Here is a 17,554-nt window from a genome sequence, read left to right as displayed (position 1 = left end):
ACACCGAGTACTACATTCTTGACTGGAGCTTGTACTGGTTTGCTATTCTCAAATCGCTGGCTTATATACAGTTACTACACCTCACAGTAAGATAGGAGGGTGGAAAAACCGTTACCTGTAAATAGGGATAGGATTATAGCTTGTGTAATTAGTTATGCCATTAAGATGATGAGATAATAGAGCGAGTATAGGTTTACTCGCTACAGGACTCCCCATACCAGGAAATGGAAGAAAACAACATAACACAAAAAAATACGAGGCTACTGTTCCCTGGGTCGCTGTGGAACATGTAGTCTGGTACCATAAGATGTAGGCAGTGTGTGGACAAGCTCGGTGTAGCAGGAGAGAAGAATGTGCATGATTGTTGCGTCCTTTGGTCGCTGGTGGAGCATTTAGATCCGGGGCGGATGGGCTTGGGCACCAGGACAATAGGAGGTAATGTAGGCACATAGTTAGGACAACGAGGAAATCACTGCTCGAGCTGAATTGTCCTGGAGGCGACAAAGAGTCGGAAACGCAAGCTGTAAGTCCTGTACTGCGCAAGGTGCTTGAGTCGGCAGAGTATCAGAATGCAGTGAACGTGTAGATGAATCTGACGAAAGAGCAGCTTTCGTGGGCGTCCCTGTAGGACAAGCAGTGCCCTGGCAGCGACGGAGAGTCAGCAGGAAAGGCTGTAGATCCCACATTATGTAGTTACTGATGAAGCTCTCAGATGAGTGAGTAACGATCGTGGAGCAGCAAGCCGTAGTAGATGAAAATGCAGAGATGATCGCGATGAAAATCATAGCTGTGGCGAGGGTGTTGGCAACGTTCCATGACAGGTGGCAGTGGTCCACAGCAAGCAGCAGCAGTAGAGGTCCAGTGAGAGTCCATATTGTAGTCCGTCGTGGCAGGGTATCGTCGAAACTCTCTGGGGTCACCAATGTAACGTACGATTATGTTATGTTGTTGGGTTGATTAGATGCACAATAATATAATATGAGCTATGTTACTGGGGAGCTTCCTAACTCTTGGACCAACAGTATAATCATTCCAATTCCCAAGCCAAATCAAGAGAATGCTTTCCGCCCAATTTCCCTTACTAGCTGCATTTGCAAAACATTCGAGAGAATGGTCCTAAACCGTCTCCTCCATAGAATAAGAACCATGCTATCCCCCCAGATATATGGCTTCATGCATGGAAGGAGTGTGCATCATTGTATCACCACCTTTCTTACCCTGCACACTGAAAAGTCATATACCACCTTCCTAGATCTTAAGTCTGCCTTTGATATTGCAAATAGACATGTTATCTTGAGTGAGCTTGCAAGAATGAATATTGGTGGTCGGCTTCTTTGTTGGATCAGGGGTTACTTATCCAACAGGAAGTCATCTGTATTTTTCCAGGGGCATAGAAGTGTAACAAGAGACTTTGAACTAGGCACCCCGCAGGGTGGTGTCCTCAGTCCTACCTTATTTAATATCTTAATAAACACGCTGTTAAACTCTATACCGAGCAAACCAAACGTCCACATCATAAGCTATGCTGATGATATAATGATACACACCGCTGGGTATGCTAACACGCAGAACACTTTTAACTCTGTATTAGACTCATGTCAGGACCTAGGTTTAATTATCTCAGCAGAGAAAACAAAGATACTAAATCGGCGCCCACCCAGGCAGGGAGGAGCTGTTCGCAAGATGCAACTGTCTGATGGCTCCGAGCTTGACTATGTAAACAGATTCAAATACCTTGGCCTTGAGGTGCCACTGTATGGTCCTGTTGTATTCAGACTCTGTCGTCAGTTTAAAGAGAGGCTCCGAGCTCTCAAGGCTGTTGCAGGTTATCACTCAGGCTATGGTGCCAATGTCAGAATTGTCAAAATGATGTACTTTGCATACATCAGATCTTTAGTGGATTATGCTGCACCTCTGCTTGTTTTGATGCCTGAAAGAAAGCTTGGAGGGCTTGAAAAATTGCAGAACGAAGCCTTGAGGATAATCCTTGGGTGCCCTCGTACCACAAAGATACTTAATATGAGAAAGGAACTTAATATTCTGAGCGTTGTTGATCGTGTTACTGAAATTAACTGTCAAATTGGTATAAAAATGCTTAGGCTAACTCATCCTAATCCTTGCACAGAAGCCCTCCAGAATTTCTTTATTGAAGATCAGCATTGTTCCAAATGGATAACAAAAACTGAAACTCAACTCAGAATGTATGGGGTTCAAGATTTGTACCAAGAGAAACAACAACGGCACTTTCCTGCACCGTGGGAGGTTACACCCTTTCCAGTTTTAATCCCTCCCTTTCCACCCAAGAAGCAAATTAGAGATCAGCCCAAGCTTCGTCTTGAGGCAAAGCTCAACGCCTTAAGCCATATTGATGCTCTGTCCACAGAGCATTCTCTCTCTCAAATTATATACACTGATGGTTCCCTACACCGCACCACGGGTGCAGCTGGAAGTGCAGTTGTCCTGACAATGGGCGATGGCCTATACTTTGAGTGGGGAGTCCGTATAAACAACTGGGCCTCTACCCTTCAGACTGAACTATTTGCCTTGATCCTTGCACTGAAATGTGTACAAGTCTCAAAACTTGATACATTAATTGTAAGTATAATAATAATAATAATAATTTTTATTTAGGTAAGGTACATACATAAAGAGATTTTACAAAGTTTGTTGGCTTTATAGATAGAGCTAGTACATACAATGCCTAAAGCCACTATTACGCAAAGCGTTTCGGGCAGGAAAAACATTAATGACTAAAGCTTAAAACTAATGGGTAAAAAGAAAAGATGTGATGAGTACATATAAAAAATAGAGGTAAAAGAGGGGGGAACATTGTTGAAAAAGCAGCACAAATACAATTACAAATTATTACAGAAAATTACATTCAAACAGCGTTGATTTGAAAAACAAAAAAACAAAAAACATACATGGGTTGACAACAGAGGGGTAAGGTGGGTTACATGGAATTTATTAGGTATAGCTTCGTTTTTAACTTAAACTGGTTGAGAGAGGTACAGTCTTTAACATGGTTGGGAAGGTCATTCCACATTCTGGGCCCCTTGATTTGTAGAGCATTTCTGGTTTGATTTAGTCGTACTCTAGGAATATCAAAACTGTATTTATTTCTGGTGTGGTGCTCATGGGTTCTGTTACAACCTTCTATGAAGGTTTTGAGATCAGGATTGGCATTATAGTTTAGCGTTTTATATATGTATAATACACATGAGAGAATGTGCAGTGACTTAATGTCTAACATATTCAGAGATTTGAGTAGGGGTACCGAGTGATGTCTGGGGCCAGAATTGGATATTGTCCTAATAGCAGCTTTGTGTTGAGTAATTAGAGGACGTAAGTGATTTTGGGTAGTAGAGCCCCAAGCACAAATACCATAGTTGAGATATGGATAGATAAGGGAGTAATAGAGAGTCACCAGGGCAGGGCGTGGTACATAATATCTGATCTTAGAAAGAATGCCCACAGTTTTTGAAACTTTTTTTGATATGTTTAGAATGTGTCCCTGGAAATTCAGCTTGTGGTCAATGAGAATGCCAAGGAATTTGCCATCTAATTTGTTACAAATTTGGGTATTGTTTATTTTGAGATTTATTTGATTAGAGGATTTATTGCCAAACAGAATATAGAAAGTTTTGTCAATGTTAAGGGTGAGTTTGTTGGCAGTTAGCCACAGATGGACTTTATTAAGCTCAGTATTTACTGTGGCATTTAGAGCAAGGGGATCAGGACTGGAGTAAATGAAGGTTGTGTCATCAGCAAATAGAATTGGTTTGAGGTGTTGGGAGGCATTTGGAAGGTCATTAATGTAGATGAGAAAGAGGAGAGGGCCAAGTATGCTGCCCTGGGGAACACCAATGTTGATGGGTAGTGTGGGAGAAATTGTATTATTCACAGAAACACATTGGAGCCTGTCAGTAAGGTAGGATTTGAGGTATTGTAGGGAGTGTCCTCTGACACCATAATGATGTAATTTAAGAAGAAGGTTTTGGTGGTTGACAGTATCGAAAGCTTTACGCAGGTCCACAAATAACCCAACAGGGAACTCATTTTGATCAAGAGCTGTATGAATCGAGTTAAGCATACTAATAAGTGCATCGTTAGTGCTTTTTTTGGGCCTGAAGCCATATTGGCAAGGGCTAAGTATATTGAGTTTGGCTAGATATGAGTAAAGCTGCTTATAGATTAGTTTTTCAAAAAATTTTGACAAGTTTGGCAGGATTGATATAGGTCTGTAGTTGTTAACATCTGTGAGATCACCACATTTGTTTACAGGCGTTACTCTCGCTTTTTTTAGAATATCTGGAAAGGTTTGGAGTTCAAGTGACTTGTTGAAGAGCAAAGCAATAGCAGGGGCTAAAGATCTGGAGGCTTTTTTGTAGATTAAAGTTGGTATCTCCTCAAGGGCACCAGACTTGGTTTTAAGGGAAAGGATTATCTCATTGACGTCAGTGGAATTAATAGGCTTTAGGTACAGAGACTGTGGATAGTTACCTGTAAGATAGTCCTTAATGTCAGTACTGGAAGATGGAATATCATTAGCAAGGGATGAACCAATGGAAGAGAAGAACCTATTGAACTCAAGAGCAGAATCAGAGGCTGAAAGCTGACCATCGTTATTAGGCAGGAGTGTTGGTTTGTTATTTATAGACTTCTTTGATCCCAATATTTGTGAAATTGTTCTCCAAGTTTCTTTAATGTTGCTCTTTATTTGGGTAAATTTATCTTCGTAGTATTTAGTTTTGGCTCGTCTAATTATCTTAGATAGCAATAATGAGTAATTCTTTGAGAATTCTTTGGAGACAATTCCTAACCTATACTTCTTCTCAAGGTCATGTTTTTTATTAATAGATTTAAGTATTCCCTTTGTAAGCCAGGGATTGTTAAGCCTTTTGGTTGTGACTTGTTTTGTAAGCATAGGACAGTGGGTATTATAAAGGCTAAGAGTTTTTTGAAGAAAAGATTGAACTGCTAGGTTGATGTCCTCTATGTTACCTAACTCGGACTCCCAGTTGACATTATCAGTAGCAGTTATAAAATTGTCTATAGCAGTTTCATTGTGTAGTCTAAAACGTATCTCTCTTGACTCAAGAGGTGGTTTGCTAATGTTAGTTAAGAGAAATGTGGGGTAATGGTCTGTAGTGCTATCGGTGATTATACCTGAAGTAAGCGGAGAGGTTATGTTTGTCCAGATGTGATCTAGAGTCGTGGCAGTGCTATCAGTGATTCTAGTAGGTCTAGTGATTAAGGGTATGAGGAAGCAGGAGTTCATACAGTTGAGGAAGCTAACAGCAGTAGGGTGTTCTGGCTCGCAGAGGTCAATATTAAAGTCCCCTGCAATAATTAGGTGGTTTTTGTTCAGTCTGTTATCAAGTATTAGATTTCTAAGGTTTGAGTTGAATTCGGACACATCAGTGTTAGGAATTCTATAAACTGCACCCACAGACAGGACAGACTCGGCACCCTTGACTCTGAAGCTGGCGAAGATATACTCCCCATAGCAGTCTCTAGTTCTAATTTCTTTTAAGCATGTTAGTTCTTGGTGGTAGTAAAGAGCAGTGCCACCACCTCTCTGAAGTTGACGACAGTTGTGAATTGCTGAGTAGTTAGGCATGTTAAAGAGTTGAGTAGTATCCTCTTTCAACCATGTTTCAGTAAGTATAATAAAAGAGAATTTGTTGTCAATAGCTTCAATCAAGGCACTAACATCATCGAAGTGTTTACCTAGGGATCTAACATTCAAATTGATTACAGAGATATTGTGATTATGAGTTACTACATTGTTTACATCATGTGCTGCAAAATATCTGCAATTTAGATCATTAAAGTGATTATTGTCATAGATAGTGGATAAGAGGTTAAGTTCAGGGTCTATACTTGACTGCATTAAAAAAAGCTGATTGCAGGAAAAACAAGGAAAGAAAGGCAGATTATAAGGTAGAAATAAGCTATAAAATAGGGAAAAAAAATGTACACAATACTGTGCAAAACAAACACAAAAGGGGCTTACAGGGGTACAATGGAGTAAGGGAGTATGGCTAGGCTAGGCAACCTAGGTAATAAATGAGATTAAAGAAAAAACCAGCGTTGAATGTAATGAAACGCCATTTTCTGGGTGAGTCCCGGAGGCTCCCCGGAGCTATCCCAGGCTGATATGCTAATGTCAGACTTTGGCATCAGTCATGTGTATGGAGTTCTTAGGCCTACCGGGGACCACGGCCAGAACCGGGCCCCCTCAGAGAGGCAAGGGGAGCAATGGCCTATAGAAGCCCCCGTGTTAGTGGAAGCATTCTATGTCTGCCATCGACCGGAACAGGCACCCAGAAAGGTAAGCGCCCCAAAACAAACCCCTATTCTGGTTAAAATTGCTACCTAAAACCGAACTAGTGGATAGAACTCCCCAACCGAAAACAAGCAAACTAGTGTGACGTCACACACTGCCGCGCCGCTGTCTGCGCAGCTCCCCCCTCCCCGGGAGGGGGAAGGGGGAGCCCCAGACCCCCCGCGCCGGCTACCCACACCTCAGTTCTTGAGGCTGGATGTCAAAAACGCGAAAAACCGCCGACCGGAGGGAGGGAGGGATGCCGGGGAGCCTCCGGGACTCACCCAGAAAATGGCGTTTCATTACATTCAACGCTGGTTTTCTGGGGGGAGCCCCGTCGGCTCCCCGGAGCTAACTACCCACAGACAGAAAAAGAGGGACTTACCCGTGAGGCGGTCGTCGCTCACCCCTCAACTCGAAGCCAAGACAACTGGCTGCAACCGCCGATCACAAAACATGATGCACCCCCGGCCAGACCAACCAAGCATCAACCACCCATGGACCCCTCCGGAACGCAGCAGTCTCATTCTTCGCCAGAAAAGAAGGAGACGGCTGCAAACGAACAAAACTATCACCACGACCAAAAGAGCAGAAACCCCTGCGCCGGAGGAGAGCATGAAGCTCCCCTACCCGATCCCCAGATGCCAAAGCCAACAAGAAAAGTGCCTTGGAAAAACAATCCTGGACCGAAGGGGCCACAACGAAACGAGGAGATGAAAGGAAAGCGAGCACTCTGTCCAAAGACCAGGACGGCTCAGGCGACGCATGAGCAGGCCGGAGGTGAAACAATGCACGAGACAGCTTGCGAAACGGCGCAGACGTAACATCGATACCGAAAGCAAGCTGAAGCGGCTCCGCCAGCGCCGCACGATACGAAGCGACAGTGTTAGGCATAAGATGACGGTCCTGAAACAACCACGAGAGGAAGGACAAGACCACCCGAACAGACAAGGAGCTAACACGACGAAGACGCAAAAAGAAACGGAAGGACCGCCAGGAAAACTGCATACTGCCGCCGAGAAGAAGCCCTCAGGTGGGACACCAACAAGGAGGCCACCTGATCACCATAGAGATGATGATAGACTCGAGTCAAAAAAAACCATACGCGAAGACTCGAGGAGAAGATCGAACCAGCTACGTGACGTACCGGCCCGATCTGCGGAAAGAGGCGGAGCCGCGGGAAAAACCCTCGGGTTCGGACACCGAGCAACCAGCGCCTGAAACCAAGGCTGGGCCGGCCACCAAGGGGCCAGAAGGACAACTCTCCCCCGGTAAGTCTCTAAGCGAGTCAGGACCTGGAGCAACAGCCGAACCGGGGGAAAGAGATACAGGAACCCCCACCTCGTCCAGTCGAGCCGAAAGGCATCGACCCCGACGGCCTCGCAATCGGGAAAGGGCGCCGCATAAACGGGAAGACGCCGCGACCACGCCGACGCGAAGAGGTCCACCTCGGGGCGCCCGAACGTCTGGCAAAGCCAAAGGAAGGACTCGTCGTCGACCGTCCACTCCGTGGAGAGAGGAACGAAGCGAGACAGGGCGTCGGCCAAGACGTTGGACACGCCCCGTACGTGAACCGCCAGGAGAGCCAAACCCCGAGAACTCAGCAGACGAGTCACCCGAAGCGACCAACCCCAAAGAGACAAGGACCGCATCGAACCCCCGCGGTTCAGGCAATGAACCACCGGAGAGCAGTCCGAATGGAGCCGAATCGTCGATCCGCGGGCCACCCGTATCCTCCCCAGAGCAAACCACACTGCCGCGAACTCCCGCACCGTACTGTGAGCTCGACGGAAGGACGGATCCCAACGCCCCTGGCCGGCCTGGTGAGCACTGGTCACAAAACCCCAGCCGAGACGACGCATCCGTGTACACATCGAGCGAGGGCTCGGGTAGGCGCCAAGGCACTGAACCCCGAAAAACCCGAAGAGGAAACCGGTGACGCAGCAACCGACGCAAGTCCCCCGGGGGTCGAACTCTGCGATGGCGAGAGAGGCGGAAGGGGGAACCCCGAAGGAACCAGAACAGCCGTCGAAGCCAAACCCGACCCGGCGGGTAGACCACCATCGCGAAGTTCAGGCTCCCGCACAGCCCCTCGAGCAACCGCCGGGTGACCCGAGGGCCCTCCAGAAACAGACGAAGGCGGGACCGCAGCCGCAGGAGAGACTCCGGAGGGAGAGACAAGGAGGCGGTTCGAGAGTCCCACACGAGACCCAGCCATGTCCGAACCTGAGAGGGAACCAGAAGGGACTTCCTCCAGTTCACCAAGAACCCGAACCCGGCGAGCTGGGAAAGAACCAAATCCCTGGCTAGCAAGCAAGCTGACTGGCTGGGAGCCCAAACCAGCCAGTCGTCGAGGTAGGCCAACACTCGAACACCTAGGAGACGCAAACGAGCCACCACAACCCGTGTAAGGCATGTGAACACGCGAGGTGCCAGGTTCAACCCGAACGGGAGACAACGAAAGCGGTAACTCAGACGCCCCACTACAAAACCGAGCCAGTCCCTGAACCGCGGATGAATCGGGACATGCCAATAAGCGTCCCGGAGGTCCAGGGACACCATCCAAGCTCCCGGCTCCAAGAGGAGCCGAACCTGAGACAGCGTAGTCATCCGAAAGGAGGGGCAATGAACCCAGGGGTTCAGACGGGACAAATCCAGAATGAACCGCAGGTCCGCGCAGTCCCGTTTCGGAACCGGAAACAGATGGGAAACCCATCTGAGGGACGACGTCGTTTCGACGACGCCCAAGCGTACCCACTCCAAGACGACTCGACAGAGCGCAGGGGAAGAAGCCTGCCCTGCCAGCCCCGACCCCCCAAAGAGGGGAGGGGCCACCCAACGCCACCGCAGGCCGCGAGACACGACCCGAAAGGCCCACGAATCGTGGGACCAGGCGCGGGCGAACAGCGCAAGCCGCCCCCCCATCGCCCCGTCAAAGGGGCAAACCGCGAAAGGGCCGGCGACCCCTACGAGACCCAGAACCCCGCACAGCGCGAACACCGCGCCGACCAGACGAGGGAGGGTCCGCCGGAGGAGCCAACCCCAAACCTGACACCAGAGGCCTACCACGACAAGAGGAACCCCGAGCCCTGGCACGACCTTTCCGGGAAGACCCACCCCGGGACCCCCGGAAAACCAACAAGTCCGACATCGGACGACAAGCCGCCGACGCAGCCTGAATAAACTGCGCCACGGCCGACTCCCCAAACAGGAGAGGACAAAAAGGTGAAGAACGCCTAAGAGCCAGAGCCCAAGCAGATCCCATGGAGGAACCCAGCACCGCCTGCCGACACGCGAGACGGGAAGCATAGAACAGGGAAACCGCATCCCGCAAAATCGGCGTGAACAGCTTCAACGAGGCAGCCGACGCACGCACAGCCGAGGACAAGGTGCCGGACCCCGGGACGGACCCAAGCGTCCCCACATCCTCCACGAGCCAATCCGAAGACAGCTCCAGGAGGGAAAAGAACCGCAAGGCCGAACACAAAAGGCCCCGAGCGCGCAAGTCCTCCGCCACGAGCGCTGCCGAAAGGGAGGGAACCTGCACATGGAGCTGAATAACGCCCACATCGCGGGGAAGGGCAGGGGCAAACAAGCACTCATTCAGGTACTCAAGTTCACCCCCCAGGAAAACCTGAAGCACCGTGGAAGCTTCCCGCCACTCCAGCGTGCGGGAACGACAGAAGGAATGCCAGGAATCCAGACCAAACAAGGGGCAGTCTGCTAGCCAGGACGACTCCGGAACCTCGTAACGGAGCCAGAAAGGGAACGAAGTCCCAACCTTGACGTGGACGGATCCATTTCCGAGGCATAATCCGGGTCACGCAGGAGGTAAGCTGCAAAGGCCGCTCGCACCACACCAGGTTGGATGCGATAAGCCGAAAACCTCCGGAAGGACGGAACCGACGTACCCAGGGGAACACGGAACCATACCCGGGGAGGGGCCTACACCAAATCCAACTCGTACGCAGAGGGGGGGAAAGAAAACCCCACTCCTTGTAACAATAAGCCCCGCTCAGTGGGAAGAAAAACCCCGGCGGGGTCCAGCGGGGCCCAAGGCCCCCAAGTCAGCCCCTCCCCAGCCTCGAGGTCCGTCACCACAGGACCCGAGGCCGAGTCCTCTCCCCAAGCCCCGACCCCACAAGACAAGGACGGAGCAGCCGGAAAAGCTGGAGGAAGAGGGGCCCACTGGTCAGACCCTGAAGCTTCGGCCGGGAGACAAGACTCGAATGCCTCTGCCGCCCCCCCGGAAGGGGCAACCCCCGAAGCTGCCCGAGTCTCGAGATCAAGTAACCCCTGCTCCGACCCCGAAACCCTCAGACGCTTCGGGGCCGGAAGCAGGGGCGGGGGACCAGAACGAACAGAAGGGGAAGGACGAGGAGGTGCGGACTGAACCAGGATCGAAGCGACCCCCACCCCCAAGTCCGGGTCTCGAAAAGCAAAGCGGGGCAGCCCCGGGGCATCCGGGGAAGCAACCAACCGAGCGCGTTGCAACAGACGAAACCTAGACTGCAACACACGTGCCGCCTGTACCCGAATAGAATCAGAGGATTGGGTAAATTGAGTCACAAGCAAGCAGCAACACTCACAGGACTCAGGGTCGAAAGTATCACCGACCCAACAGGCAGCGTGGCAGAGGCAAAAACAATGAGGGTCACCCTGAGACAAGGGGACCGAGCAACCCTCAAACTCGCACACAGCGAGTGGGGACTCCGGGGTCACATCCATCGGACCCACGCGCCCCCTAGGGGATTCCCAGGGTCCTGAGCGTTTACTTTAAGAGGACTCGCGCTCAGGTAGTCCCAGGCAGGGTGCTGCAAACCGGCGCCCAAAACTACCAAGCAAACTTCTAAAGCTGAACCCCAGGGACGTGTACACTCACGGGGACCTAGCAGGGGGCGCCACCGATGAGAACAGTGGAAGGGCAAAAACAAACTGAATAAAATGACAGAACCCCCCACCAGGCAAAAACAAAAAGAAAAACAAAACCCCGCAAGAGGACAGCGAACCCCAAGGAACAGAGCCGGCCGCGATGTCGGGAAATACAAGCTGAGCAGCACCCTGCGCCCCTACCAGTGCAAACTGCCTCTTACCTGCCGGTAACAAGGGAGAACAGAACACCCAAGAGCCCAACAGGCGGCCGAAAAACCGAAAGGTAAAACGGACCAGCAGAGGCAGACCCCGAGGAGCCTGTGGAAGGTGGCCCCAAGCCCCAAGGGCAGTACTTACAGGGCACCTAGGGAAGGCAGCCCTAGGCGCATGCAGCCCGAGTACTGAAGATAACTCCTGGCTCTCGCACCCACAAAACTAACACCACACGCAAAGCACAGTGCAGTAGCGACACCGGAGCCAGAGCACACGACCATCGCCTATAGCATCAGCCTCAAGAACTGAGGTGTGGGTAGCCGGCGCGGGGGGTCTGGGGCTCCCCCTTCCCCCTCCCGGGGAGGGGGGAGCTGCGCAGACAGCGGCGCGGCAGTGTGTGACGTCACACTAGTTTGCTTGTTTTCGGTTGGGGAGTTCTATCCACTAGTTCGGTTTTAGGTAGCAATTTTAACCAGAATAGGGGTTTGTTTTGGGGCGCTTACCTTTCTGGGTGCCTGTTCCGGTCGATGGCAGACATAGAATGCTTCCACTAACACGGGGGCTTCTATAGGCCATTGCTCCCCTTGCCTCTCTGAGGGGGCCCGGTTCTGGCCGTGGTCCCCGGTAGGCCTAAGAACTCCATACACATGACTGATGCCAAAGTCTGACATTAGCATATCAGCCTGGGATAGCTCCGGGGAGCCGACGGGGCTCCCCCCAGAAAACATATAAACATGGACTATACAAAACACAAGATATAGATATACAAAACAAAAATATAAACAAGACTAAGCAATACAAAAACAAATTGAGCAAAAATGAAAAATGAGGTGCTCTCAGGTACACTGTAAGTAACAATAGATAGATAATATATATCAATATAGAATGTCACGATACAATAAGATGAGCAGTTACAGGAACAGATGAAAGCAAATCTGCTGTAAAATAGAAAGTAATTATAGCAAAACACAACAATATAATAATATAACAATACAATAAGAGCTTACAAAGTATTGAGTCTGCTAAATTAGAGAATAATTATGGCAAAACACAACAATAAATGCAAGTAAACAAAAGAATTGAAACAATTAGAGGTAGAATTAAGGTCACTAGATAGCCATGGAGGATACACAAGTTTGGTGGAGAGAACAAAAAATCAGTAGAGACTGACAAGATGAATGTATAAAAAAATTTGACAAATGATAATTGTAAAGTAAAATAATCTTAAAGATAACATTTTTTATTAAGCTTAGTTTTAACTTATAATTAGTATGAATTTAATTAAAAGAACAAAAATGAGATCAATAATTGATTTCAATAAATGATATAGATCAATACAAATAAATTTAAAATATAATTGGAATAGGGTAAGATTAGATTTAAGAGTAAAATTTTACAATGAAACTGAGGTAGATGCTTGCATAAGTGCATGGAGACTTGATGGATTATTTAGGAAATTATATGAATGAGAGAACATTAGGTAAAAGGTAAGGCAGAGACAGCACCTTAGACAAAGTTAGATTAAGTTAGGTTAGGCTCAGGCACTGAAAGAGTTATTTTAAGTGACTCCTTATCATCCTTAAATGCTCTCAACTCTTTAAGACATAACTGTAACATGCTCGTGTCCGAAGCTAGACACAAATACAACAAAATTATTAAGGATGGTAACAGAGTCCATTTCATGTGGTCTCCATCTCATGTTGGCCTCCGAATGCATGATAGAGCTGATAAGTTAGCCAAAGATTCTGCCTTTAAAGGAGCCGTTGAGTGTAACCTTGGATTGTCAATGAGCAATCTGAGAGCAGCAGTACACCGAGAACTTCAACAAGATCTTGTAGATCTGAGGCAAAGTGAAATTGACACCAGTAATTCCATCTATCATCATACTATCATGCAAGAGGAGCCACACATCTATGGATCATCCAATAAAATCAGCAGACTTCTAGATGTTACTACTGCTCGGCTTAGACTCGGTTACAAGTATCTCTGGGAATTCTCATTATCTGCTGATGTAGACCTGACCAAATGTAAACTGTGTCAACAAAATTATTCGCACACCCTCCGTCACTATGTGATGGAGTGCGAAAAGATACGTGAATTTAGAGACAATTCTATAACCAATGTTCCAGCGATGTGTCAATATTTCATTCAAAATGATCTGCTACCAGAAATTTTAGCCAAATATCCCCAGTTTGCTAACTGTAGGTAGTAACTAAGTGATTGTAACCTATCCACCGCTGCCCACTGAATCGGGGCGGTGTGCAGGACAAACATATAAATTGTGACAACAGCTCTCCACATATGTCAGTTGCTTAATTTAGAACCTGTACTTGAGGTCGATCTCGAACCCATTGTTGATGTGATGACTTATATTGAATTTTGTAACTAGCTCATCAAGATTGTAACTTGCTTAGCTAAATGAATTGTGGGGTTCAGTCCCTGAGCCCATTATGTGCCTCTGTAACCCTTTCCACTACCGCCCACAAGATGGGTATGGGGTGCATAATAAATGAACTAAACTAACTCTTGTCAATATGGCTTCAGACCCAAAAAAAGCACTAACGATGCACTTATTAGTATGATTAACTTGATTCATGCAGCTCTTGATAAAAATGAGTTCCCTGTTGGGTTATTTGTGGACCTGCGAAAGGCTTTTGACACTGTCAACCACATAAACCTTCTTAAATTACATCATTATGGAGTCAGAGGACACTCCCTGCAATACCTCAAATCTTACCTTACTGACAGGCTCCAGTATGTTTCTGTGAATAATTCAATTTCTCCCACCCTACCCATCAACATTGGTGTTCCTCAGGGCAGCATACTTGGCCCTCTCCTCTTTCTCATCTACATTAATGACCTTCCAAATGCCTCCCAACACCTCAAACCAATTCTATTTGCTGACGACACAACCTTCATTTACTCCAGTCCTGACCCCCTTGCTCTAAATGCCACGGTAAATACTGAGCTAAATAAAGTCCATCTTTGGCTAACTGCCAACAAACTCACCCTTAACATTGACAAAACGTTTTATATTCTGTTTGGCAATAAATCCTCTAATCAAATAAATCTCAAAATAAACAATACCTAAATTTGTAACAAATTTAATGGCAAATTCCTTGGCGTTCTCATCGACCACAAGCTGAATTTCCAGGGACACATTCTAAATATACCAAAAAAAGATTAAAAAACTGTTGGCATTCTTTCTAAGATCAGATATTATGTACCCCGCCCTGCCCTGGTGACTCTCTATTACTCCCTCATCTATCTATATCTCAACTATGGTATTTGTGCTTGGGGTTCTACTACCCAAAATCATTTACGTCCTCTAATTACTCAACACAAAGCTGCTATTAGGACAATATCTAACTCTGGCCCCAGACATCACTCGGTACCCCTTCTCAAATCTCTGAATATGTTAGATATTAAGTCACTGTACATACTCTCATGTGTATTATACATATATAAAACACTGAACTGTAATGCCAATCCTGACCTCAAAAGCTTCATTGAAGGTTGTAACAGAACCCATGAGCACCACACCAGAAATAAATACAGTTTTGATATTCCAAGAGTACGACTTAATCAAACTAGAAATGCTCTACAAATCAAGGCACCCAGAATGTGGAATGACCTTCCCAACCATGTTAAAGACTGTACCTCTCTCAGCCAGTTTAAGATAAAAACGAAGCTATACCTAATAAATTCCCTGTAACCTACCTTACCCCTCTATTGTCAACCCATGTCTGTTTTTTTTAAATGACGCTGTTTGTCGACCGAATTGTATTTGTGCTGCTTTTCAGCCATGTTCCCCACTTTTTATCTCTTTTTTTTTTTATTTGTTCTCAACTCATTTTATTCTTTATACTCAATTAGTATTAAGCTTTAGTTATTTAAGTTTTTCATGCCCGAAACGCTTTGCGCAATAGTGGCTTTAGGCATTGTATGTACTAGCCCTATCTATAAATCCATCATTCTTTGTAAGTAATTATCAAAAGAAGGCACCAAACCGGGAAGGCTATGTAGCACCATCAAATGTGCAGAATAATCAGAGGGCGCTAAATATCACCAAGGATGCCAATACGGGAACAAAAACGCATAAGGCGAACGATATCAAAAGTATCCGAGTCACCAAGAATTCTATTGAGGGACAGGTGACCGCAAGGGGCGGTCGGAAAGCAAGACACACGCTCGTCCTGGAAATCAGGACATTCAAGAAGGACATGCACGACCGTAAGAGGGACAATGCAGCTAGGACAATAGGAGCAGGGCGGCGCACCATCAAGTGACCATGGGTTAAGCGAGTATGGCCAATACGCAACCTTGCCAGAGCCGTTTCCCAACGCCGGTTACGGTGGTAGGAGGACGGCCACGAGGAAACACAACATTTAAGAGTACATAGTTTGTTACCAGTAACAGACGACCAAGAAGCCTGCCAACGGGTAAGGACGGAGGAATGGATAACCGGGTAAAAGTCGGAATATGGAATACCTTTACGAGAGATGGGACAAGAGCGGACAGCTTCCTTGGCGGCAGCATCCGCACGCTCATTTAAAGACACACCAATATGGCTGGGAACCCAACAAAACTCAACCGACTTAAATTTAATGTGAACAAGAAACAGCCAATGCTGGATCTCGACAACTACTGGATGAACCAGATTAAAGGACCCGAGAGCCATGAGGGCACTACGATTCAGATTCAGATTCAGATGTTTATTCAGGTAAGGTATATACATACAAGTGATGTTACATTAATGGAATGATATATAGATAGAGCTAGTACATACAATGCCTAAAGCCACTATTACGCAATGCGTTTCGGGCAAGAAAACATTAATATCTAGAACTTAATACTAATTGAGCATAAAGAATAAAAGATGTTGAGAACAAATACAAATAAAGATAAAAAAAAAGGGGGAAACATGACTGAAAAAGCAGCACAAATACAATAGGTTGACAGTGTTGATAAAAAAAAAAAAAAAAAAAAAAAAAAAATAACAGACATGGGTTGACAATAGAGGAGTGAGGTAGATTACAGGGAATTTATTAGGTAGTGTTTAGTTTTTATCTTAAACTGGTTGAGAGAGGTACAGTCTTTAACATGGTTGGGAAGGTCATTCCACATTCTGGGCCCCTTGATTTGCAGAGCATTTCTAGTTTGATTAAGACGTACTCTAGGAATATCAAAACTGTATTTATTTCTGGTGTGGTGCTCATGGGTTCTGTTACAACCTACTATGAAGCTTTTAAGATCAGGATTGGCATTATAGTTTAGCGTTTTATATATGTATAATACACATGAGAGAATGTGCAGTGACTTAATATCTAACATATTAAGAGATTTGAGTAGGGGTACCGAGTGATGTCTGGGGCCAGAGTTGGATATTGTTCTAATAGCGGCTTTGTGTTGGGTAATTAGAGGACGTAAGTGATTTTGGGTAGTAGAACCCCAAGCACAAATACCATAGTTGAGATAAGGATAGATAAGGGAGTAATAGAGAGTCACCAGGGCAGGGCGTGGTACATAATATCTGATCTTAGAAAGAATGCCCACAGTTTTTTAAACTTTTTTAGATATATTTAGAATGTGTCCCTGGAAATTCAGCTTGTGGTCAATGAGAATGCCAAGGAATTTGCCATCTAATTTGTTACAAATTTGGGTATTGTTTATTTTGAGATTTATAAGACTAGAGGATTTATTGCCAAACAGAATATAGAAGGTTTTGTCAATGTTAAGGGTGAGTTTGTTGGCAGTTAGCCAAAGATGGACTTTATTTAGCTCAGTATTTACTGTGGCATTTAGAGCAAGAGGGTCAGGACTGGAGTAAATGAAGGTTGTGTCGTCAGCAAATAGAATTGGTTTGAGGTGTTGGGAGGCATTTGGAAGGTCATTAATGTAGATGAGAAAGAGGAGAGGGCCAAGTATGCTGCCCTGAGGAACACCAATGTTGATGGGTAGGGTGGGAGAAATTGTATTATTCACAGAAACATATTGGAGCCTGTCAGTAAGGTAGGACTCGAGGTATTGTAGGGAGTGTCCTCTGACTCCATAATGATGTAATTTAAGAAGAAGGTTATGGTGGTTGACAGTATCAAAAGCTTTACGCAGGTCCACAAATAACCCAACAGGGAACTC

The sequence above is a fragment of the Procambarus clarkii genome, chromosome 20, assembly GCF_040958095.1.
Source record: "Procambarus clarkii isolate CNS0578487 chromosome 20, FALCON_Pclarkii_2.0, whole genome shotgun sequence".
Classification (NCBI taxonomy): domain Eukaryota; kingdom Metazoa; phylum Arthropoda; class Malacostraca; order Decapoda; family Cambaridae; genus Procambarus; species Procambarus clarkii.
The sequence above is the reverse complement of the archived record's forward strand: the minus strand, read 5'-3'. Positions refer to the sequence as shown.